We start from the raw sequence: 27,633 nt of genomic DNA, 5'->3' as shown, positions 1-27,633 counted from the left end.
ATTTTGACCAGGAGGACAGAGAAGCCTCTGGAGGTATGCCTCCCAGAGACTATATAATCAGGATCTCACTTCACAGATCAGGACACTGGAGCCCAGTGGGGTTGAGTCCAGTGTCTTTAAATAGAACATGGGCTTTACTTCCAGTCCAGGGCTCTTCAGATGTTTGTATCAGGCTCTGAGTTTGAGATGGAAGAACCAGAAAGAGTATGATCACTTAGCTATAAAAGCTACATCTTTTTTTAGTATACTTCCAAACTAAAGACATTTTTCACTTGTCAAAAATAGCAGTCAGTGCCTTGAAGACAATGATTGAAGGGCAAATGTTCTTTGACTTGACGGAGCCTGTTTATAATTACAGCATTAACATAGACACACTTTAATTAAAAATCATGAAAATGACCTTCACTGTGCTGTGAGACCTGAACTAAATCCTGGCTGAGGATCCACTTTCTAGCCAAGCTCCTATGTTCAGATGCCTGCCCTTTGTTAAAGGAATTCCTTTAGCCTAAATTTTCTTAGATTAATTCTCTGGCCACTAATGACAGTTTGGCAAGATATGAAATATAATAAGCCAAAATTATATCACTGAAACCTGAACAGATAGCACTATCCCACCCCCAGTTTAACCAGCTGTGGTTGAGGGACTGGGGCTCAAGCTCCGTGACTGTCCACCTTGCAGGCACTCTAATGGTCCAAAGGACCATCTGTCCCAGCCTCCTCATTTTACACAGATAGGAAGGAAGGCTCAAAGATGACAGGTGACTCTCTAGGGTCACCACCCAGTGGTGTGAGAGCTGGGACATACCAGTAGCCACCCTAGATGATCACTGCTCAGGAAAAGGAGCGGACTGCCCGCTCAACATCAAAAGAGATATAATTTTAAATTGAGAACATCATCCTCTATTACTTCCCAGGCTGTACTCCTGAAAACACCAAGCTTCTAGCTACTGAGAGGGACATAGCGAGTTAGTTCATCTGGGGGGATGCAACATGACAAATACAACGTGGTACTATAGTCCCTCCTTGGTGATTCACATCACATACTAGGGATTCCGAGAAAGAAACCCAGCACTAAAGAAATCTGTTTAACTCAAAACTCTTTTTCCAGTTGACATCTATTAACATCCTACAGACCTGGTATTCTTGAAAATATACATAGGGACACAGTGGCTTAGTGAGAAGAGAAATGAATTTCAAAATAATTGGGTTGGAAAGTAAAGAAATTGAAATAGTCTGGCTCACATCAAGCAAGAGCTCAAAAATGGCACCACGTCATCCTCATGTTCTTCCCCTGGGTCTTATACGCCAGCAACTAGGAAAGAAATAGAGGATAAAGGTGTCCTTGAGTAGCAAGGATAAAGAGAATAAATCTTTTCCTTTAATTTACCATTAAGGTTTGCATAAAGGAGTAGAAACACAGACCCTGCCTTTGCCACGTGTATTTAAATCCTGACCAGAAATATAATGCTTAAAATAGTATTCACACGTATTTATAACTTCTGTATGATGAACTACCATGGTTTTCTTTTTCCTCAAAGCTGGTAAAGTTACATTCCTACCTCAGAAACTGTGAAGAAATCAAATTTGGCCTTTGAATAAACTAATTTGAAAGGTTTAAAAAATATATTAGAGACGTTAAAAAAAGGAATAGGGGACTTGAATATCCCAAAGTGTGAAAAATGCCACATTTTTATACTCAAATGATTCAAAATAGATGAACAGAATGCTTCCAAACTTTCTAAAAATATGTACCTTCAGGCAATAAAAAAAATCAATCTAAAGGGTCATTTATTTCAAGCACCTAAAAGCCTGATTTAGCACTCCGGTGAGCCCCACAGCTGACTGGGTCTGGGAGGGCAGGGCTGAAGAAAGGTCATTCACACTCCTCCATAACTTCTTAATGATATGTTTAGCCAGGCTAATTTTAGACCTGTCGGAAGCTTTTGATTCACTTAAGCATAAGGTGTTGGTGACAAGACTGTGGTCAATGGCAGGTGTGGGCTGAGCTCCCTTTGAAGTCAGTTACTGAGTTCATTCCTGGAAGGAGGATGTCAGTAGGTAGTCAGGGGGAACTGCTCACAATCCACCTATATCCCCTGGGAGGTCTCTTCTCCCCTCCTATTTACCCAACATGGGCTGGAGACCTTGGACACCATCAGTGGAAGAAAACATCTTGATGACCCTCATCATGTCACTAACTTTTCTACTGATCCATTCACACTGTCTTATCCTTCGGCTTGGCTCATAGTTATTTTGATCTAGGCAAGAAGTAGATGGTTCAAGTCAACCTGGAAGGGCTGAGGCTATGATCTTCAGGCAGTGAAATTCTTTAAGCATATCAGAGGTAGATCTATATCAGAGCTATTCAGAGATGGAGGCTGACTGGTCTTTTAGCAGGTACTTGATCAAGGACAAGAAAAGTCTCTCTTTTCTTGGATTCAGAGATACATATGCCTATATAAGCTTCCAGAAAAGGCACTATGACATTTAACTATCCCTCTGGTTCATATAAGCTTCACCACAGTAACATTCACCCTTTTCTCTACTTTGCTAGATTTTACAGGGTAATTTCATTATTTTATTATTCATTAAAAGGAATTCCTTCAACTCTACAAGATTCTGTATCAATCAACTCAAATCCTTTCCACCCTCTCAAGGTTTACCATGGATGGATTTGTATCGGATGCAATGTGTGCTTCTACTCTATATATGCTCCGTAAGCTATATAAAGCAAAGAAAATGTCAGTGTTCTACTCAAGAACTCAATAGCCTGAGTAAAGGGAAAATGTCTTTAGTGCCATCTCTTACTAAATTTCAACAAATTCAGAGATTCTATAAGGGAACTCGGGGCTAATCCATTACCATCCTTTCATTTTATGGAAAGGGAAAATAAGACCTAAATTTCCTCACTGGACATAATAATTTGGCAGAACCAAAAAATTTTCATAGAACAAGAAATCTAATACTGTTTCTCTAAACTTTATCAACAGTCTTCACCATGAGCTGGAGGAGGAGGGACCAAGTGGTAATGGGAAAATATAACTTTTTTTTTATAGTCTTCACCGTGGGTCAAAACTGTAGAGAACAGGAAAAAGACAAAGGGATATAGAAGAAAAAAGTAAAGGGTAAAACAGTGAAATAAAGAAAAAAGAGTCAGTTGGTGAGTAGCTTCCTGTCATCCCCTTGTTGTCACTTTTTTCTTCTAAATTATATTTCTGTTCCCTTTGGCCTCCTCTGATAAACCAGATATCAGCAAGTCTCAGTGGAAATCCTTGGTCACCCATATCCAAGGGACAAAATAGAGGCAGAGACAAGTATACCTAAGTGAGCCCCATTTTTCTGGCTTTGGGCCTCAATGGTTAATATTGCAACTGTGGATTTTAAATGCTAATTTTATTCATTTGACAGTCATCTACTGAACATCTGCCATGTGCTAAGAACTCTGCTGCACACTCAAAGAACATGAATATCAAGGAGACATAGTCTTACCTCCAGAATTTTACAGTTTAATAAGATAGACAAGAAAAATATTCTTCTTGGTAACAAAATTCTAAGACTGTGACATCTCACACTAACAATTATAACCCAGCGAAGAAACAGATAGGTGCCCTCAGAGAGACTCAGCCTGAATATTAAGGAAGTCCAGAAATGGACTATGTCATTTCCAGGTGTCAGGAACCAAGAAATCTTCATCAAGAGATGGCATCTTGAGCTGGGACTTCAAGGATAGAAAAGATTAAGTCTTTAAACAGTAGAGCACACTGAGGAGTGGGATTCCTGGGGGAGGGAGGGAGGGAAGGAGGAGGGAGGGAGGGAGGGAGGAAAAGAGAGAAAAAAAGAGAAAATGGCACAAAGGTACAAGAATAAAAGATTTGTTTGGGAAATAGCAAGTGGACCGGTTTGGATAAAGTACAGATAAATGGAGATGCACAGCTAGAAAAGTGTGTTGGAAGCCAAATTGCAGAGTATTTAAAAGGACGAACTAGAAAGCTTGGTCTAAATTCCCTAGGTGATGGGCAACCACTGCAAATTTTTCAGAAGGCTGGCCTTTGGGCAGATTAATTGGGCCACAGTGAATTGGAGTGAAAGATATTAGATACAAAAATGGATTAGCTCTTTTACGATGATCTAAATGTGCATACTCACAGAGACAATGAAAAGGAAGCAAATTCACTAGGCCTTAGGATGCAGAAAGGGTGGAAGGGCAGGAATAATTTGGTAGAAAGGCCAAAGAAGCATCTCCTAGACTATGTGTGATGAAAACAAAATTCTATCCCATCAAGTAAATACTTGAAAGCGTGAGATTTTGAACCTACCACAGAGATGGTCTCACCATTGCCCACTGTTTGTTAGTTGATTGAATAATTTTGCTTGATGTAGGTTGAAAATATTGGTGATATTTTTAAATTTTATTGTTGCTTTTATGGTTTTTTTATGGTTTAGGAAGACCTGAATAAACAGACAAACAATGGCTATCACCTATCTCAGACTAAAGAAGAACACAGGAGGTTTCCATCTCTCTTCTAGTGTACAGATACAGCAACTACTATATAGTGGTGGGTCTGTAGAGGGCTGTTGAATATAAGGGAGATGATCTATTGCAAACTATCCAAATCAACAATTCTGCTTTACCATGTCCTTCTTATGTGTCCTAATTCATTTTTATATCACAGCTACCTTTTAAAAACTGACATTTTTGAATGGGTAAGAACTTGCCTTTGTTTTCTAATAATAAAGAATGAAATGTGCACATAGTATGTCTCCACTATTTATTCACTGAGCACCTCAGTCACCTAGTCAGATGCTAAAGGTTTGGGAACAAATAATAATAGCCCTTTTGTCTCATTTAGATGTTAATGCAGACATATTGTTAACCATCTCCTTCCGAGTCTTCCCTGATAAACTAGAAGCAGCCTGACTCCGTGTCATCCTCAGGAGAGCTCCCTGTCTGATTTGGGTTTTATTCCTTCTGCACTCAACCTTCTGACTGCCTGCCCCCTCCCATTTAGCAAACATTTAAGAAACACTTGATATATATGCCCAGCACTGGGCCCAGTGATACAGATACAAAAATAACAGGCAATAATCTTTCCTTCTTTGGCAAATATTAATATAAGGAATCCACCTGCTCTATGGAATACCTCAACTGGAGACAGGAACCATCTCTACCTAAACCTGGTGTCATCTGCTCATGAGTGCTCCCGAGTGGTTAGGCATGTGGACTGCAGAGTGCTAGGATAAGAGGGTGCCAACACCAGCTGGGTCATGTACTAGCTGTGAACCTAGTGAGTTATTTAAACCTCCTGAGCCCACGTTTTCTCCTCTGTAAAACGGATGTGATAATAGAAGTACCCACCTCATAGGGCAGCTTCTGGTAAGGATTAAATGAAACAATTAATGTGAGGAATTTAGGATAGCACCTGCTGTACATTAAAAAATACTAGATAAAAATTATAATTAATAGTATTAATATCTGACTTGTGATTAGTCTGCAAATGACCACCAGTGGCTGTGATGGTGACTGTCCTTTTAGCAGGTAACAATACACTTAAAAGACTTGATAGCACTTCCCAGAAAGGTCTAGAAAGCAATGCCCACTTCAGTTTGCATGTCATAGAAGCAATTCTTCCTTAGCCTATATGTCATGTTTTCTGTTTTATTTCTCTCATTTTCTTATACCAGAAAAAATTCATCTGTTCCCGATGTTCATTCCCTATTTAAAGACACAGCATTCAGTTTGTGAAGCCAGCAGTTCTCTGCCAATGCTGTCACCACCCAGGCCTGTGGCGCTGAAGGCCCAATCTGCAGCAAGAAGTGACATAAAACCACTGCCGTTCCATCCAGAGGGAGTTGGTGGTGTGCAGAGAGGGTTACAGAGTCAAGTCCCCTGTGAGGAATAAGTAACAAAAACCGTAGAAGGCAAATAAAATAGAAATGTGTTCCTCATGCAAACACTCAGAGCAATTAAAAATAAAATGAAGGAAAGAATAAACTAAAATAGAAAATTGTAGTGGGGGTGGGAGGACCGCTTTTTCAATCAAAAATCATGCTTTTCTTTCCTTTTTCTTTGAGATCCTAGATCATTGCTTAGATGAATTTATGGCTGCTTTCAACATTTATATGAAACACAACAAAAAGCTGGACTCTGGTTGCCAGGGAGGCTATACCTGGAGGCCGGAATGCAACAGTAATTAAGGGGTGGCTGCTGAGAATGGTTATCTGGGAGCTTCAGGTACCCACACACACTTCTCCAAGCCAGAGCAGGTTGCATGTAATAAAGCGTTCAAGGTGAATCTGACTTTCTTCAGTACGCCTTACCCCCGACTTTCTCCTAGGCATTTCCAGCCTAGTTACCCCCACACTCCAGGGAAGGCAAATCTCCTTCAAACACCACACCCACTTCTTGAACATTATCAGCAGAAACAAATTTAGCATTAAACATTACATCACCACCTTGCTGCGGCTTACAGACCCAGACAACCAGCCCTCTACATGGACCAAGGTGATCAGGGCAGCCTGGGGCACCGTTCTGTCCAAATTGGAAGAGGGCAGAGCTTCTCACTGAGCAGATGCCCTTGAGCCCAGCAGATCTAGGAATTCTATTTTCTTTCTTTCTTTCTTTCTTTGCCTTTAAACATGCAGATCGGGAACATCAGACCTAGAAGTTTTCCGTGCAGCACAATTTATGCTAGCTCATTACCTCCTGCTACACTCCGGGGCTTTGTAACGGAAATTGGCTCTGATTTCTGAGATGGGCATTACATCATCGTCTTCTTTTAGCACATTATGTCATCCCTGCTGAGACGCATTATCTCGGGTTGGCTCAGCAGTAGCAATTTTTGCGGGCCTACTGCAGTGTTCCCAAAGAACTGCTGGGAACCACAGATTGAAATCTGAAACATTTATCTTCTAAAAAGCTGAAAAAAGGGAGAGATGTTCACATTGGACCCCATTTATTTTCCTTAACCCTCTCCTTTCTCGGCTACTTTCAGATTACACAGCAGCCAGTGATCAGTGTGCAGAGCCTGTGCAGGGACGATCATCTTGAGAGATGCACTCCTCAGGGTGCCTAAAATATTGCTCCCCATCAAGGGCTGCTACACCTGACACTTGCCATGATTCTATCTCAAGAGGTGTTAAAAATGCTTAAAAGAAATCACCTTGGCCACTCATACTGATAACATAGAGCAACCTGCCTCATGCTTGGGTTATTTATGAAAAGAATTTCTTCTCATGATGTATTTATAAATATATGTGAATGAAAACTATGTACACACACACATATACATGCTCATCCTCCTGACCATGTTGCAGTCACAAAGGCAAATTTCTAGATTTGTATTAGAAAAAATTTTTATGCAGGGAAGTGAGCCGATATTATCTCTTCTCACTTCAACCATGAAATTAGAAGCCTATTTTGTATCTCTCCATCCTCAGCAGGATTAGAAACCACTGCACAGAGGGAATAAACAGGTGCTTTCAGGATAAAGCAAAGATATTCCCAAACCCCAGAGAATCCCTATACCTCTCTCATCACAAAAGCATAATTATGGGGAAAAAAGGTCTCTAAATACTGAAAGGAAATGGGATACATTCAACCATGACTAAATTACAATTTCCCCCTTATACACCAACTAATGAGATTCATTGGGTGGGGAGTAAGTGCTGGGGGAGGGATTAGAAGAGACATTATGATATTCCCTTCCCTTGCCCATCATGTGGAATTTTTTCCCACTGATTTTTCTAAACAGTGGACACATTTATGCTCTCAGTTGCTTTGTGTGGCCCTCAAATGGCAGCCACATCCAAACAAACAACTTTGTAATTAAACTGGTAAATGACAGCAAGTAAAGCTATCATTTGGCCCAGCCCAAGAGCCTTGCTCTGACTTCTACCCTCAATGAATTTCTGTGTGTGTTCTTTTCTAGTGCCCTCCCTTTACCCTCAAAGGATAACAAAACAAGGTGGTGGCCTTCATCCTTTCTTTACACAGCCCAGGGCAAGACCATGTGAGCCCTTGGAGCATGCTAACAGGGTTTGACACACCTAGCCCCAAACTCATGGTGTAGAAACTTCCTGGATGACCTTCAGCAACCAACTGATATCCCCATCTTCAGCACCTTTTCTTTCACATTTCATCTTCATTGCCATTTACCTCTTATCTCCTAGAGGGGATGGTGTGAGGATTGATAGTATGATCCCACAAAGGGCTCTGAGGCTTTCAGATGGATGGTGCTCCATAAAATAATGCCATTTAACAGCTGATGACATTGATAAGAATCCTCTTACCCTTCTCCTTTTTTTCCCCTTTGTCCCTTCATCTCCATCCCTCTGCCCCAAGCTCTGGGAATTTCATGATCTGAAGGTCAAAATGCTTTAAATCTTAATAACTACATGTGCCACTCGGGATACTGAGAGGAAACTATATATATTCTTTACTTGACTCATTGTAAGCTTTTACTGCAGCCAAAGTTAACTGCCATACCATTTAAAAATTCCACTGAAAAAGCAAGTAGCCTTCAACATGTTAAGCCGATTTTCATGTAAGTTGTAAAATATTAAATGACAAGGACTTCCATCCAACAAAGCAATTACCTGGCCCAGTTACCCCCTTTCTGTTTGCAGGAGACAAGGAGGTGGATTCATAAACCCTGAGGGATGTGTGCCTGACTCTTAGATGTTGGCTGGTTGGGCAGCAGCTTCTGAAACAAATTGGGCGAAGGACTGAGCATTACTTTTCCCTCTTCCTCCAGCACTGTGTGTGTCCAGGAGGCTGTGCCCAATCCTGCAATAAAAAAGGTTTTCAGGCTGTACAGAAGTCCTCAGTCCACGCCCCAACCAGGCCCACTGTGGAACAGAGCCACTGTGCTCTTGGCCTCTACCAGGACAACCACTGGCCCTGAGAATCTATAGGGGGCATTTTTCCTGCTACCCTCCTATAGAAAAAGGAAACCCAGCCCAAACCCTGTAGTTAATTTCAAAAAGTAAGTACATATTAGGGAGATCAGATTACACAAGGAGAAATCAAGTATTCCCTAACGGATGTCGCAAAATAAAGGTGGAGAACAGGGCTGGCCAAGTCAGAATGGGGAGATCACACACCAAGCACACTGGCTCCTGACATCACAGTAAAACCCAGGCTTGGAGTAAGGAGAGAATTCTGGGCCTGCTTCAGCCCCCTTTGCCAGCTGTGTTGGCACCAGTCACTATGCTTCTGGGGTTGGCAGAAGGGGAATGAAGTGGTATGGACCTTTCAAATTCTCCCGGGCATGTGGAGAACTCCCCTTGCACTCACCTGCCTGCCTAGAATCACTATCAGGATCATCTAATGCATAGAAATATTGACACTTGTTTAATCAATGATGGTCTTAATCCTACATCTACCAGCAATGCCAGGATACCAGCTGTCTGCACCAGCTGCTCTCTGGGTGCCACCCTAGCATCCCATTGCCAGTGCCCTGGGGCTTATGGCCTTTCCTAGGCCACAGAGCCTTCCCTTCTTCTCAAAATAAACCTTTAACGATGCTCTGTCTTCTTAGGAACAACCAAAAACATATTAAGTATGTCATGAAGATACAGACTGCAAAAACATCAAAGGTTACAGTTTAGACCAATAAAGGTTATAGAGAGATCCATTTTATCCAGCTTCGGGGGGGGGGGGGGGAATTATACAGATTTCCTGAAAATACAAGTCTTAACTTCCAGGAAGTTTGCATTACCTTCACCTCTTTTCCTTGCCCAGGGTGAATATCCTGCCTTTCTCTTAAGAAGTTTTTCCTTCTCAGATGCAAACTTTCTGCTCCACAACTCCTTCACGATCTGAGAGGTGTCTCCTGTTTACCCCTTAACAAAAGTCCTGGATTCTCATTAATCCCGAACAACAGAACTAGTAGGGCTCCATGCAATCACTTAGCAAGTGTCTACAGAACAGCAACAATGCACTGACAATTGTAAAAAGTATTCTGGGAATGAATCAGACATGGATTCAGCTTTTCAGGCACCAGAGAGACTACAAACAAAGTACATCAATAAATACGGGACAGAGACTGCCAGTTTTTCACCCAAATTCCTCCTCTTATTCCTGGGTACACAGCTGGATATACTTCCCAACTTCCTCTACTGGGGGCGTGGCCAAGTGCCTGAGTCCTAGTCAATATACAGTGGGTGGAAATGATGTGCACCCCTTCCAGTGCCATGCCTGTGAGATCCTGCTGCATGCTCTTTCCTCCTCCTGGCTGGCTGGGATAGTGAGATCACTAAAACCTGGGCATCCTGTGTTGAGGTGGCAGAGGCTTTGGCAAGCCCTGGGGGAAAGCTGCCCTCATGGTCTGGTCGTGTTCAGGACTGGTACCAGGGTAGGAAATAGATTTCTACTGTTCACATCTATCACACACAGCAGCCAGGTTGCTCTAAGGAATATAAATGTGGAAGTGATTTATTGACATGGAAATGTACTCAGAGTATATAAGAGAAGAATAAGTTTAAAACTGTATTAGAGTGTGATACCACTTTTTAAAAGAATATGTATATAAATGTACATACATGTACAAAGAGAAAGCTCTAGAATTGTGAACAGTATGACATGGGTGTTTATCTGTGTTGGTGATAGTACAGGTATGGCTTATCTACATTTTCTAATGTGCAGTAAGACTTTATAATTAACATTAAAAAGGAAAGTATGTCTTGAGACAAATACAAAGGCACAGCATCTCAGTGTGAGTAAAGATTTCCTGAATGAAATCAGAAAAATCTTCTCAAGCTAAGCATCTATTAATGACCCCTCCAATACTGAAAATCTATAAATTAGCTACAGCCTGAGATATAGAACAGTTCAATTATACAACACACTTTGTTCCCAGCTTTTACATCGTGAGGCCTTGTCGATAGAGATCAATTCAGCAGAAAGGATGGAAGAGATAAATCTTTTACCTGTACAAAATGCTGAGAAACTAGTCTCAGTAGTTGTCTGGGGTGGGGAGTAGAGGAGAAGAGGAAGTATTGAAAGGTTAGGGGAAGGGAAAAGCAGCATACTTACTTTATACCCTATTTATCTTCTCAATATTTTGCTGTATGCATTTATTACTTATTTAAAAAATTCAAAAAAGTTATTTATGAAATTTGTACTATATGCATTTATTACGTATTTCTTTTAAATTTGAAGTTCTATGACTTTTTGTACATATTAAGTCACGGATTCTCTTTGAATTGGTTAAAAGCAGAGACAACTGCCAAGGAAATAAACCAAGTCCTAATTTCCCAGTAGAATCCTACAAAACCATAGATCCAATTGGTCCTTGAAGCAAATGTGGGATGAGCCTAAACATGTTTTCTCATACACTGGAGGAAAAGGGTGTTCAGTGAAGGGTCTCCTCTGTTCTCCTTCACACAATCTTCAGTAGTGCCTGGAGAAAGACTTTGATGTACAATAAGAATCAGAAACTTTGCAAAATGTGGTGTGTCAAAGTCCCAACCACTGTTCTGCCATGAAGAGAAGGAGTGAGGGAGAGACCCAAGAAAAGGGGGGCACTACCAACCCCCCTTGGCTGGAGAAGAGAAATGCAGGTTGGGGGCCTTGTGAAATAGCCTCTGAAATGGAGATTTGCACTTCGGTGGCTTACTGGGTAGGGCTCTTGGAGACAATACCAGTGAGAAAGTAAAGGAAGCAGAATTAGACAAAAGGAGGAGTTGAGCTGTGATGTAGTCACAACAAAGGTGTCAATGGATCCCACAAGGCACTCTGGACCTGGTATGGCCCTTCAGAGTTGTCCTAAGTGAAGATTTTTATATGCCCTTTGAGTCTTGGGCAAGCAGCATTCTTCAGCCAATTTTCTGGGACTCAGCATGAGACATCAGCAGGAGATCCTCTCAACAGCTGGGGGATGTTGTGCCTAGACTGGGGGTACACTAGAGCATCCACTGTAGAGCAGTAGGAGGATGTCAGTTCTTGTCCTATTAGTCTATAGCCACTTGTCAAGAGATCACATCAAAATCTACTCCAGCATTCCATTTTTAAATTCCTCAGCAGCTTCCCATCATCCCTGGGAGCAAATAGATCCTCCTAAACAAGCCCATGGGGCTCTTCTTAGGCCTAGAAGCCAAGCCCCATGTGCGATCACCCTGATGGAACCTAGGCTCCAGTTCCAGAAATTACCATTTTCTTTCATAGCTCTGAGTCTTCTTACATGCTGTTTCTTCTGCTGGAATGCCTTCTCCACTCTTATCTTTCTAGAAAATTCCTAGTCATCCCTTAGTCATGAGGAAAATTTACCCTGGGCAACATCCTTGGCCCCCTTGGGCAACTCAGACTCACTTTCTCCAATGTTCCAACCACACAGTGTGCATCTATATGCACCCTCTACAGCCCCTATAAGATATACCAGTTCTGCAAGCCTGTATTACCATCACACTGGAGTCTTCTTGAAAATAGAGCCAGGTCTTCCAACTTGATCTCCCTGTTACACAGGAACTGTTGGATTAAATGTTTGTTGAATGAATAAATAATTCAATGTGGGAGAAATGGTGCTGGCAGCATTAGTTTTGTCAAGGAACAGCACATGAATTCAGATACATTGGTGGGATGTGGGGAGAGACAGGATGTTTTTAATTAGCCATGGATCAGAAACTTGGGCTTCTATGACATCTTTGGTTCTTGATACCTGTTATCCAGCTTCAGCTGAACAGAAGGAGAATATATTAGGGGCTCTTATGTTGACAGCAAATTTGCCTGAGAGTACAACCACCAGAATCTCTCCCAAGGGTGACTTTAAGGAAGGAGCACTGGGCTGCACAGGTCCCTGGCTGTGGCTGCTAACTAAATGAGATGGAGCTAAGGAGGCATCCCCTCCTTGAACATTCTCCTGGACAATCTCTGCCAAGCACAGGAGGAACCGCCACACATACGTAACATGTTATTCAACTTTTCTGCACAGTGCTGATCAATGGAGGTGTTAATTAGGACATGGGCAATGGGACTTCATGAGCAGAGAATGTCTAGTCCAAAGGGGAACAAGGTTCCAGGTAACAGATAGAAGAAGAAAAGGGACTTAGCCCATTCTGGAGCTCGCTTGTAAGGGGAAAGTGGAAATGCAGGCTCTCATTGTTCTTTGTCATTCATCTCATACCCATTCCCACCCCACAGTTCTACCCTCAGGAAGAATGGAACTAGCCCAAACTATGATGAAAAGTTATCATATCTCAGTCATATCTTGAGCAACTAACAAATTTTTTCAGAATCCCCAAATGCAAACATAATACACTGAGCAATGAAGCAAGATGATCTAAAGTCATTGTGAATAGGCATAAAACCAGGTTTGGTTTCAATAAAAATGAATTTTAGATTAATCTTTTTTAATTGATTTTTTAGAGAGAGAAACATCTATTTGTTTTTCTACTTATGTATGCATTCATTGGTTGCTTTTTCTATATGCCCTGACCAAGGACTGAACGTGCAACCTTGGCATATGGGAAAAATTCTCTATCCAACTGAGCTACCTAGCCAGGGCCAGTCTTTTTTTTATTTTCAAATTTTACTGCCTCACAACAGAACCAGGGACCTGTCATTCAGGGGGAGAAAAATAATATTCTATTTCCTCAGGAAATGTGAAGGGGCCACAAATTTTAATCTGTTCCAACTGGAGTGGAGGCTGGGGCTTATTTAAGCTCATAAAGTATTCCTTCTTGAATTTCCTTCTGCTGACAAACCAAAGGTCCTCCTTGACCAAGGTCTAGGTAGCTATTCCCAGCATCCAAAGGAAGACTGCCCAGCCATGCAACCGCTCCACCCACCTGAAAGCCTGCTTAGGATTCCATTTGAATGTAGGAGTCAATCTCTAAATATAACCCTGAAAGCAGCCTCTGCCGTCATCCCTGCACTTGCAGCTTCCGCTCCTTCCAAAATAATAAAATTGGATGGGTGGGTCTTTGAGCTTTTTCCCTGGGGGAGCAGCTTGGGATAATGAGACACGGGAGAGCAACCTTCTATTTCTGCCCCCACCCCCCCCCCCCCCCACCACCACCTCAATCCTCCCTTTAGGGTGAGAGGAGGGGTGGACAACAGCAGTCCTCCACCCAGGACTTGCCACCTAGCCCTAAACCCCCTCTCCCCCACTGGGTCCCGCTCAAAGAAGATAGTCCGTGCGGTGAGTCCATCAGGCCAGGGCATTGATTAACCTTAGGAAAATTCTCAGAAGTGTGCCTTCTCCCCTTCCCCATCCATGTCTCCTACCATAAAATTTAGAATCTCAACTATCCTGTCATCATTCTTATCTCACCAGATGGTATATCACTAACCAACTAATATCTGTTCATTGTCCATCTCTCTCACTAACCCTAAGATCCATGATGGCAGGGCTGTGCCTTCTTCATCCTTGGACCCTCAGAACCCACCACAGAGTGAAACACATAGCAGATGCCCAGAAAATGCTCGATAGATGGAGGGAAGAGGAAGGGAGGCAGGGAGTGACTGAGGGAGGGAGGGAGAGGGAGGGAGGGATGAATGGACAGGGGATGGCTTCAGTGTTACCCTTGGTAGATAGAAGGACAGCCGACGGAAAGTACAGCTTGAGGAGCTTGACTGTAGCTGTGCCCTGACACTGGGCCTGGTCCGGGAACCCACACAGAGCTCTAGGGCTCTAAATCAGAGCATGGCAGTGCTGTGGCCTTGCCCTGAGTCACCTGCCCAAAACTGAATCCAAGCGGGGGTGGGGGTGGGCCATCCCATAGCAGGCCCAGGAGAAAATTGTGTCGGGATCACCTATGGACGTAGTAATCTTCACTAACATAACCCGAGGCTGGCTTCTCTTTTCTGCATGCTGCTCCCCTCTATGAGGAGAGAGGGGTGGAGGTGCAGGCCTTCTCTGGCCCCATGGTGGTGAGGGAGGCTGGGAGGGGGCCTGAAATTGCAGCCCCCACTGCCACACCAACCTTTCACCCCAGATATGGCTAAGGAGTGCCTGGAGTTCTCACAGCCTGTTCACCTGTGCAGCACATGACACTTCCAAGTATGCAGTCGGGCTGTTCTTCCCCTGGATGAAGGCCAAAGGGCCACAAGCCTTTGAAAGGAAGGTAGCTAGTTTTATGGAAATGCCATTTCACTGGCTTGGCTTTATTCCCAGCCAGACAGAGACTAGTTGTCACATGGAGACAACTGAGCTCCTCAGACATCGGGAGTCTGCGCAGGACACCTGTGACCAGGATGAGAGAGGCACTTGGTACCAGGGGACTGAGGATGCAATTAGCAAAGGAAAGCTCAGGCTAGAGTCAGCTTATACTTCTTCATGGCAGGAGGTCTGCTTCTGTTAAGACCCAGCTTCCAAGAAGACAAGGGCCCTCACTTCCCTTTGACCTGCCCTGCACTATCATCCTCTGGGAGCGCCCCTGGGGATACAGATACCCAGCTGTCACCCCCTTTTTTGCTGTGGTCTTGCATCCTGGCTTCTGCTTGGTAAAATGGACAGTTAAGAACTGGCTATGAAGGCTGAACCTGAGGCTTCCTGGCAACACCAGCCATTTCATTTGGCTTTATGGACTTATTCCAATTAAACCCAAAGCTAGAAGCTTTGGTACCTTCGTACTTAGTCTTTTAACTCAAGACATATTGTGGTGACAATGTCACAATCTATACAAATATCAAATAATTAGGTTGCAAACCTGAAGCTAATATAATATTACATGTCAATTATACCTCAATTTAAAAAGAAAGAAAGAAAGAAAGAAAGAAAGAAAGAAAGAAAGAAAGAAAGAAAGAAAGAAAGAAAGAAAAGGAAAGCCATCTTGATTACACCACAGATGGAAACTTTCCACAACAGCTGAGGTAAAGGAGACTTAACATTTTTTTCTGCTCCACCTGTGGGTACCTAAATCCCATCCCTAGAGTGTGACTCAATGGTCAGGAGTGGGTCCCAGGTTTTTTTGGCATAAGGATCATGTTCAAATGGAGGGAATATAGACCCCAAGAAAAAAATGCCTCACCCTCACCCCATCACTAGGAAGTCACCTGCCATGTGACTCCAGCTTAGCCACATATGTGATTCCAGTAAGCCTCAGTTAGCTAGGGGTGAAAATCAGGCTGACAGCTGAACATGTTTGCAGCTCATAAATGCTTTTAGCCTATCTACAAAGTTGTACCAAGTCTCCTAGGTAACGGGGACTGTTTTCATTAAACTGGGAAATACTGAGCAAGGTGGATGACAACACTTGCATTGAGATTTTCATATCCTGTAACTGGTAACTAATTTGTGGTGGGATTGGAGGTAGCTTACCTCTCTGTGATTCAGCATGCTTCCCTAGTCACAACAGGAGGAAAGATGGAGAACACTGAGCTGTCTTACAGGGAAAATTTGGAAGCACGAATAAATTTTTCCATGTTTATGAAGTGCTTTGGTCTCCTTGAGTAATAGCAAAGTGTCAGGGCCTAGTGTTATTAGTTTTTGCACAAGTCTAAAGATTAATTGCTCCTCTCAACCTTGCTCCCCAGCTCACGAGTTATGCTCTGGGCTCATCTAAGTTACTTTCCATGTGCCCTGGCAGACAGCAAAGCCAGGGCCACAGCTCTCCTTGGGCAGAGGCAAGGAGGTGTGTATTCCATCAGCAGCTTCTCTCCTCATGACAGAGTCCTCTGAGCTGGAATTCATCTGCTGCTAACCCCTTAGCCCTTGTTTAACACAATCCAAGGAACCACATCAACAAAGAACAGCCAGGTATAAGCTGTTCTGACTGGGCAGATTCCTTTCATGAAACACAGATAATTTTCAAATAATTAGGCAATTGAGGCCTCAAGTTAACAGATAGGAAGGGACTGCACTTTGTAACTGCAACCTGGGGCCCTTACTGTCAGCTCCCCCTTGCTCTTCTATTTGAGCACAAAACCAGTTAGTTTCCATAAGCAAAGTCATTGCTTTCTTAAAATGCACTTCCTGAACAAAGTACATAATAATAATCAGCTTCTCACAACCCAGTGAACCTGGCCTCATTGCAGGCTGCTGTTTTGTTGGGGAAACCACTGTTGTGGGTGCTTGATTTCAACAATATAAAATCGAGATTCAAATTCAGATGACTTATGTATTTGTCCTTTTTTCAACAATAGAACCTAAGAATGTGCAAGTGAGAGGGCAGTTTGGAAATCTAGTCCACATCCCTCATTTTATGAGGAAATTAAAATCCAGAAAAACAAAGTGGCCAGCCTGAGGTCAGCCAGAATGCCCAGAACTTTGCCCTTGACCCACCACATTCTCTCTCTAGAAAGCTCAGCCAGTTGTCCCAGGAGCTGAATGCCATTGCATATTAATGACTCTCAGCCTGCACCTCCCCACTGAGCTGTTGCCCTTCTACACCAAGCTTCTCCCAATCCTATTTCCCCGCCCACGCTTTCTCCATCTCAGGACACTGCACCACTCTTCTGGAGCTGCTCAGGTCCCCAACCTTGCCATCATTGTTTAATCTCCATTTCCTATATACCCCTTGTCTAAATAGAGGTACTAGTTCCATTTCTAAAAATTAATCACTAATCCAACCCCTTGCCCCATAACTCCTACTACTATGATCCTAGCTGGCAATACAGTCAACTCCTGCCTATTTCATTTCAAAAGTTCTGAATCAGTCTCCATCCTCCCACTCTTTCCCTTTCCAGTAGATATACCACATAGTAATCAAAATAGTGTTTCTAACATAAAAGTGCATCATCTCATATCCCTGCTGAAAAAACCCTTTACACTTGAAACCTAAACTCCTTACCATGACTTCACAGCCCTAAACAGTCTGAGTCTGCCAACCCTTCCACCCCATCTCCCTCCACCACTCCCCTTTCCCTGAAAGCCAGCCTCACCAGTCATCTTTGTGTGACACACAGACCATCCCCATTGCTGGCTGTCTCTGCACAGCAGGGCAATCCTTCTGCTCAGATTTCTCTCCCCACAGACCTTCATATGGCTACCTTTTTCTCATCTCTCGGGTCTCGGCTCAGAAAGCCCACGGCTGGCTAGAGCAGCCCCCGTCACTCTCTTTCACATGTCTGTCTTCTTTATAGCACTTATTTGTGGTGGAGACTATTTTACGCCTTTGTTTGCAAGCTTATTGTCTGTCACCCTTACAGAATGTAAACACCTAGAGAACAGATTTTCTAGGTCACCACCACAAGGTCCCGCTCCTGAAAAATGCCAGACCCAGAACAGGCATTCAGTAACTAGTCAATGATGGATTGATACTAAGAAAAAAAAAGCAATAGAACCAAAAGTAGAATCTATGCTTTTCAGTTTGCATTCCCGTGTGGTTCCAATCCCCCACTTTGGTTTACTAGAAACAGAGGTCCACGCAAGCTAGTTCAAATAAACGGGATTTTTGTGGGAAAACATATGGAGTAACAAGGTACAATGTCTCTGAAATCCACAAACAGGAGCTTGAGCCCCACAGAGACCAAAGCTGAAAGAGAGCTCTGTGTTCAAAACGGCCCTGAAGAGCTCCCTCTAGTGAATCTTCCTTTTGGTTCACCATTAAGACTATCAACACACATTCTGTGTATCTGCTTCTTCCTCTCTTGTTGCTATTGGCATTTATTCATTCCCTCAGCAAATATTTACTGAAGACCAGCATGGGCTAAACCATACTAATTCTACTTGCTTATCATTTCTGTGTCTCCCTTACTTCGTCTGCACGTGGCTCTGGATTTCCATGTTTCCATCAACCTGTCTCATGATTTTTTTCTTTAATTCCTCTGTTATCTAGACAATTCTACCTAGGTTTTAGCTGATATTCCCAAGGCAAAATATAACTGGACTGGTTTCTGGTTTAGCGCTGAGTCAAACATTCTAGATCACCAACTTACAACTTGGCAGCCTTTGGATAAGAGGCCCAACTCTTCGGAGCAGGTCCAACCAGCTGTGCTCATGTGTGTTGCTCAGCAAGGGCTGTGCTGTGACAGCTTCTGTGGAAAGAAGATATGGCAGGGCAGATGGGATTATATCTCTGGGGTAAACTTTAATCGAGTGAGGGTGCTTTTAGCAGTAGGAAGAGACACATTGTATATTCCATTTAGAATAGTACCACATAATATTTGCCTAAGTCAATGGGACATTTGGTGTCACTGAAGGATTCAGAGTGCATAAGTGATATGATAAGTGATTTGTATTGCTGAAGTTAATATTTTGGAAATATATGGTATAGATTGTAGAAGAAAAGAGCTGATATGGGAAGAATGAATTCATTAAAATCTGAATTAGTGCATGGGCAGTGCAAAGGGAAGGTGGAACAGCTGGGAGAGGCACTATGTGGCAGGAATTCACATGTGGCATCAATTCCACCACATTTGAATGCCCACTATATACAAGATCCCTTTCTGAGGCCCTACTGTGTGTCAAGCGCTATGCTAATGGTATCACAGACATTGTCAATTTTAAGCCTTGAAAGAACCTATAATGAGATATATATAATTTTATGTAAATTATATAGATGAAGAAACTTTAAGCCAGATAACTAAGTAAGTCCTCAAGATCACGTAACCAGAAAGTGGCCAAGGAAAGGAACCTTATGGAAAGATGGAAGAATCCTCAGGGCAATTGAAAGAGGCCAACAGTATACACACAAAACGACCTCACACTGGAGACTGGGGCTGGGCCAAGAAGGGAGGAGATGGCAGGAAGGCTCGCTTTCCAACTGCAATGAAGAGTGGGATCACAATGTGGCTTGGAGGATGAAGCCAGGCTTTACTCTTAGCCTTGAAACCTGACTCCATCTTGAGCAAATGCTCTAGATTCAATATCTTCTCCTGCAAAATAGGGATAATAACAGAGCACATGACCTCGCAGGTCTGGGTAGGGATTAGTGATAACACATCTAAAGTGACCGACACAAAGCAGGGTCTCAATAAAAGGCATCCTTGCTGGGATTAGCAATTCTATTATTATATCCAACAGACTCAGGGGCAATATATAAACATCAGAGTTCCACTGTTAAAGGGTTTTCAGCCTCCATGTTTCAGCTTAAATATTGTTATGATGAGGGATGGGGCTATTCATTTCTTAAGAGCTTGGATATACAGGCTAGCTGGTAAAACAGGTTCAACTTTCAATGTCAAATAATCTCATCATTCGAGTTAAACAGTCTGGACAGGTGATAAGGGAAGGGGGGTAACTGTGTCCTGCACACTGCACACCCTAGCCCATGTGCCTGCAGCTACAAGTGCTAGCAAAGCAAATCACACTCTAGAGGGGAATACACTTGGCAGAAAGTAACTCTCATCAGTAGCAGGTGGTGAAAACTCCAAGTTAGTGAGAACATCTCAAAGCCCAGAATCCAGGCTTTAAATATTTATTTGACTTCAGTAAGAAAGAGCTAGGTTTTACCCATTAGCTGAAAGCACTTCAGCTCTTACTTGTTATTTTTTAAGCAATAATGTTTTTTTAAAGAGCCCACAAGGGAGAGGACTGGCATGAGCAAACCCCAGTGGTCTTTGGCTCTTCTGTGTGTGGGAGCCCAGAAGCAGTCAGGCATCATCCTACCTGTGCCCTCCCCAGGCCACCAAGCCTGAAGCCCATGTAGGGCTGGGATCAACCCCAGTTCAAGATCAAACTTTCTCCACAATGCAAGATGGAAAAGTCCCATTAGCCAGACCACTGGGGAGAGTTTCAAGAAACAACAAACTACTGCTGATTCCTTCCTATACTAGGAACATACAGAAATATATGTCCACCTATCCTCAGGCCACCCCAAACCCTTTTTTCTACTGCTGTGTGGTGTCATCCGATTCTGCATGCTCAATGCCAGGGAGGGGGCGACTAAATAGCTTGGTTCCCAATTCTGGATCTTTTCCCCCTCACTGTTCCAGCAGAAGCCATCTGAGTGAGAATGATTACCTTTTAGACTAGATGTCAGTTTCATTCTAAGCAAGGCTTAGAAATAGGATTAAAGGAAGAATCTTCTCAGAAAAGGAATCTGAAGAAAGAAGTAGGCAGAATTCCAACCAACATGAGCATTAAAAAAAGAAGAAGAAAAACCCTAACAACATGAGTCTGCTCACTAGCCAGAAAGAAAATAGATTGTATGTTTAAGACAAAGCAGCGATGTTGCATAACTTGGGGGAGTGGGGGTGCCATTCAGTTCATAGTCTATGGGAATGGTGCCCCTGGAGCTGTGCAGAACACACCTGCGAAACAAAACAGCCCTGGCTCAGGGTATCTAAGTCAGAAAAGTGCCTACAATAATTTCTACACAGGTGTGGCAGCTTTAGTTTATGAAAAATATTAAACTGCTGTGGATTATTCTGTAGAAGATTTTTAATGCACATAGTGAAACATAAACTCCTCACAGAATTATACCCTAAATTATAACCAGGGGAGACCTTGGAGGCCATCTAGGCCATCTCCTCATTTTACTGAAACCCAAAGACATAGTACGCTTTGCCCAAGGTCAACAACAAACCTCTGCTAAAAAGGTGAGACTGACTTTCTCTACTTCTCACTGAGGGCCAAAACAGGCCACTTTGTTGTGAATGGTATTCAGTCCACCCAGACTGCAAATTAAGTTATTTATCATTATCATCATGTAACTTTTATTGAGCACCTTCAAAACGTTAAGCCTTGAGAATACGAAAAGAGTCCCTCCAAAGGTCTCAGTTCGTGCGGCAAGCAAGGGGCGGTGCTGTGCCCATTAAACAAACCCTTATTAAGGCATTTTTTTAAAAAATGTCTTATGTCCCTGTTGGACCTGACTGACTTCTTTGAAGCTACTTTGGTTTATTGGCTAAATATTTATTCATTAATATATTTGAAAGCTATTTTATTTATACAATAGATTTGGAGCCATTCTGGACTATTGGGTAATTATTACCCAGTTAAAATCAGGCTATCCAAAGCTAGAAAACTGATAGGCATTTACAGGGAGAATGGGAAACTTACAGGTTACTGGGGTTGGCCTTTAATTTGAATTTTATTTTTAACACAGTCATTCTACTCTTTCTAATGGGAGTTTTATGTGTGTTTGAATGTGTGTGGTGAGAGTGAGGTGGGAGGAGAGAGAAACCCTTCTACCAAAAACCAATGCAATTAAACTGCTTTATGGACAAGCTTTCTGCCAAATTTCTTATTGAAATCAAAGACACCTTTGAGTTAGTTACATAAGAGCAGGACAGAAAGCACCTGCAGTCACGCCTGTTTCTCATTTTGTACTCATGTAACTGAGATGCCCTGTGCAATCTGCTCCTGCATTGAAATCATGTACGCCACGTGTCAGCTCAGTTTGAATTTGGAAACAGGAGCTCAAAAGGTTCCACTCAAACACGTGGCTCTGGTTTTCCCTGAGTGTTACATGAACAGGGCAGTCATGTTGTGGGGGTCCATGTCTCCAGCTCACTGCAAGTAAGACATACAGCAGGCCCATGTCTCCCTTTAATGGTGCTCCCCACCCCCACCCATCTCAATTCCCATTTAAGCTCTCACCAGGGAAGGTCATGGCATGGAACAAGAAGTGCTGCAAAGGTACGCGTGAACAGTTGGTGACCTGTGCATCAGTTTACAACCTTGTCCTGATACAGAAAAAGGAAGCAACCAGAATGCCTCATCCAACATCCTCAAATAGCCTGCTTTGGATCACTTCTCTCTGTAGATACTGTTGGTGGCCTACATAAATGTGTAAAGGATTCCATTGGTCTAGAGAAGTTGAATTAGGGTAAAATTAGTACTGAGCTCTTATGCTAAGACCCCAAACCAAATTCTTTTCATTTTTAATCCAAAGAGGTCTCTTTTAAATATTAGCCCAAATAGGAATTCTAGATCTTATTTCTTTGATCATATTTCAGAATATTAGCTCCTTATCTGCCTCTTCATTTGTCCCATTGACTCAACAAATATTTAGTGAGTACCTACTATGTGCTCTCAAGCAACATCAGTCCATAAGACAGCAAGGGCTTTGCTTTCATGGAGCTTTCTTTCTAGCTGGGGAGGGAGGGCTGGGCTTTGAAGCAGCTAAGTGAAGTCGTGTTCCAGTTAAAGTCAACTCTCCATGTGGCATTCCTGATTTACACAGGATAAATTGGGATGTGATAATTTGCTTCAAAAAAAAGATGCAATATTTTACCAAAAAAAAATCACAGAAGTATTCCCTTTAAATCTAAAACTCCCACAGTTCCTCTTTCCCTAGTCACTTTATTTATTCTGAATTGATGAGGACTCCATTAATTATTAGCATGTCCCTGCACTATTGTAGAGTACACACCCTACTCATCGCCATAGGTAGAGATTTGCCTCTACTACAGGAAAAAAGTGCCCTAAAAAAGCACTGTTTATTCCAGAATAAAAACACAACCCACCCTGAAAGGACCACTCACCAGAGACTACAGGCCTAGAGAGAAAATGTCTTGGAGGCTCTGGGCCTGGTGGCTCCCCAGATCCTCTCTGCACCCTTTCTTTAAGAACTAGGTCAAGGGTTAAGAAAGCCTGGAGTCAATGTTCTTTTCCATTTCTCTGGATTTTTCTCATTGACACAAATGAAGGTAAAGGGGAGAAAAACAAGCCCAAATAATAGAGTATAAAAAATGAACCTAGTGAGATGAAGACGTCATTTTTCTCTCCTGACACTTTTAACTACTTAGATACTTAATTATCTGCCACCAGATTCTCTCCTTGTGAGCACCAGCAATTTAGCCCATTAGCAATTAGTGAGAACAGTTCCTCCACTGAGCTTTTGTGTGAGAAAATAGGGAGCTGCCTGCCACACACCAAAGCAGACTCAGGAGAAATAAGAAAGGAGCTGAAAAGAGTGTTCCCAATATTACAACTAGCCTCCTGTCATTTTCCTCTTGTTGGTGTTTTATTGATCAGTGACCACATATCTCTTCAGGACCATTGTACTGCCAGGAAGCTTCCTGGTCCAGCTGCATAGTAGTTAGTTGGCATAAAAAAAAAATTAAGCACCAGCCCTACCCTACACTAGTTAGAAAAGTTAACACCACATTATGAATTTCAACTCCATGGATTAGAAGGTTTTCCCATTTAATTAGGGGAAGCAAAAGTAAAGGCAACCTTTGGTGTTTCCACAAGCCTTTCATCTGCCCAAGAAAAATTTGTACTGAAAGCCTTCATGGTAATTAGATAAATTGAGCAAATACAGGCACAGAAGGATACTCAGAAGTCAAATGAGCCATTCTTCAATTTAAGAACTTTGCTTTAGGATAAAGAATCATGCTCAATGCAGCCAGTCCCATTTATATTAGTGATGGAAAAGAAGTCATAAGAAAGAGAGAAATATATGTGCAAATAAAAGAGAGCAAGATGGGATGGAATTGAGTGTTTTTTCTGTCTTGGTGTTTCATCAGTCCAAAGAGATTATAGCCAAAGCCAAGTCCCCATACACATGTCACAACCCTTGCTCATCAAGGTCTGTCTCTCCAGGCTGAAAGCGCCTGGATTTCCATTGTGCCTGAGGCACTCTGTGTTGCTTTTCCAGATAAAGACTTTCTGATTCCTCCAGGAGAGCCTGTGGTAACTGCCACCTGACACATTGGAGAATTGCACTTGACTTTCAGAGGAGAATCAGATTCTTTTGGCTGCTACTTAGACATAGCACTCGGAGTTTGTCTTTGGCTGTGACTTATACTGCATAGCATCCAAGTGGCAGAATGTGAGGCACAGCATCAGTGTTTGGGTCAAGGTGAGAAATCAATGACGGGAACTACTGAGCAGAGGGGTGCCTGAGCGTCCACATTTACCTAAGCTTCTTGTTATTGTTAGTAAGCCTGTCCACATCTATCTTTTACTCATTCCAGATCTTTCTCAACTGATTTATTTCAATGAAAAGAACTGAAGAATATTTTTATGGAAAAAAGTTTCCTTGGGCATACTCAGATTACTGACAACTCCCAATACAGAAGTCAAGCCTTGAACTCTTGGTATTCTGACTACAGAGCACATGGAAACATATAAAAATCTTTGAAAAATCATTCACCAAGGTCATAGGAAACAAAGTCCATACATCAAAATGCAATCCATTCTTAGGAGTTAGTCACACAACAAGAAGTCAAACCAATGGATTTTATAATGACACCATAGCTATTTAGAGCTGCCTACCCAGTATCAGGTGTGATACCCGGAACTATGATGCAAAATCCCATTATTCCAAGCAATACTTAAGTCTTAGGGTAAGATACGATCTCAAAATAGACACGTGAAAATGGAAAAGATAGACATTTGACTTGATATTGTCATTCAACTTGATATTGTCACTCTTAATGAGATCTATAAAATGAACAATGCAAGCAGTGCAGAAAGACCAATTCCATTCATGATGAGAATAATTAGGAACTCAGAAGAAGGACAAGTACAAAAAAATGAGAGGATTGGAGTTCAGAACACACACATGTGTGCTTCAGAAATGTGTCTTGTTCACACAGTTTTTTCTGTATGGGCTAGTGGAAATAGACAAGTTAGATAACTTTCCTGAGACTTCCTGGAAATCATTGTTAAGACCTTGGGCTTACTGCCCTTATTCTTTCTCCACTCCTCTCCTGTTTCTGTGTTGTTTTTCATTGCCTAGACCAAACGTCAGCATCAATTAACTCACTCTGAAATTCGAAGGTCATTGAAGAATTAGGACAGGGTTTGTCCTACAATAAAGGTGTAACAGGGCTTTTAACTTTAGGAATTATCCCAGTGTATTATAACTAAAAGTATAGCACAAATCCATGGAACACTGTTGCAAACATTATTAAAGGGTTCAAGATATATTTAGAGCTTCTTTTATTTTATTTTATTTTAATCGTTGTTCAAATACAGTTTTCTCCTTTTTACTCCCAGTCCAGCCCCCCTATTTAGAGCTTCTTGAGAGTGAAATTCTACCATCTAGTTGATTCTAATTACCAGAAACTTTTGAAAGTCTATCAATACTACTATCCAAAGTTATACCAAGCCAAGTGTGAGGTATTTCCTGTCTCTAAAATTCCACAGTTCTATAATTCTGTTCATCATTTTTCCCCTCTATTCTTCTAAGGTGGTCTTCTGGGTAGCGGGGCTTCATTTACCACCCCCATCTCTAATTCTTTCTCTTTAATCCTCTACATTTCCATTAAAAATAAGGACCAACTTGTTCTTGTTCATGGCAACTCCATTTTCACAGTGAACATTATTTTCAAGGATTATGAAATAGTTACTGCCAGTACACCTGACAACCTCAGTACAGAACTTCTGCTTCAAAAGCAGGTCAATCAGAAGGAGGCTTCTAGCTAAACCGAAAGGCAGAGCTAAGGAAACACTTATCCATCCTTTCTTCAAATGTCCTGATGTTATTTAAAGATTATTAATGCATTTTCACAATTTCATTAGTGTTCATGTCAACAATTTTAGACCTACTTCACACATTTGCGACTGTTGCTTAAGGATGTGGTAGATAGTACAAATAACGCTAATTCCTGCTTGATAAATTTGCTCCTTTTGTTCTAGAATGCTAAGTGTGATGTGATTTTTTTTTCATGAATAATTCTGAAAAAGTAAACCCTGCTAAAATTCAACACACAGAGCTAAAGGTCCAAACAGTCTTACATTCAATTTAGCCAAATCCATTTTGAAACTCTAGGCAGACCAAACAACACATGGACTGGCTGACCATTATTCAGACATCTTTCCTTATGGTACCTAATTAACACCAGGAAAGGTTTCATTTCTTTGTCTCAATCGTGCAAACATTTGGAGAAATTAATTAATGTATATAAACACACTGAGTAATCAAGGTCCAAAGATATTATGTGTTAGCTTATATTTTCTCTGAAGGAAATGGCCACTTTCACAGACTAACAGCAGGCTGAGAAGCACAACGTTTATATTGGTGGTGATTGGCACAGGGTTTCTACCCCTGGGCCCCAGGCCAGCCTCCTACCAATGATCTACACAGTCTTGCTAAGGAAGATTCCACATATCATTACTTTACAACAAGTTCATTCATTTGGTCAGTGACAATGAAAATATCAACCATTGTTCCTTTCACAACCAAGGCGATTTATTCTATGCAATAATAATTGCTTTGTATGATGTCCTGTGCTAGGCATTAGAATGAATAAAGCTCAGCTCTTGCTTTAGAAAGGCTCACAACTCCTTGTAATAACTAACTAGAAGGTAGTGAATGAGAATGAGGAAAAGAAAAGAGGAGGGTGACAGTTAGTGCCTCATGTAAGCTAAAAATATAATTAGCCAGCCTTGAAATTTCCACTGCACCATAATGCAAATGCAACCCACCAGATTCTGTCAATCTCTAGTTACACCCTTATTTAGACAGAAGGAAGAAGATCTAGTTGAATAGGGAAAAAATGCAATATTGCTCATTGATTTGTAAATATGGAAATGACAGTCACAACAATAAAAAGTATGTACACTTATACACAGATTATAAAAAAATATTTCCCCCCAAAATATTCAATTTAGTACGCTAAAATTCCTAGAGGGCAAAGAGCTTTCATACATTTTTATAGTTTCCCATCCATCATTTCTCTCAAAGTTTTTTTAAGCTTAAATATCCTCATCCTCCAATTTTACCAATGCATAGACATTACTAAGACAGTAATAATGCATCCAAAACCACAAAATTCAACTTGGCATATATTTATGATATGAATACTATGTTTCAATATCCTTCTCTAAGTTTAATAGTTTTAATTTCAAATGG

This window comes from Phyllostomus hastatus, unplaced genomic scaffold (assembly GCF_019186645.2).
Source record: "Phyllostomus hastatus isolate PE091 unplaced genomic scaffold, TTU_PhHast_1.1 phas_contig_58, whole genome shotgun sequence".
Taxonomy (NCBI): Eukaryota; Metazoa; Chordata; class Mammalia; order Chiroptera; family Phyllostomidae; genus Phyllostomus; species Phyllostomus hastatus.
The sequence above is the reverse complement of the archived record's forward strand: the minus strand, read 5'-3'. Positions refer to the sequence as shown.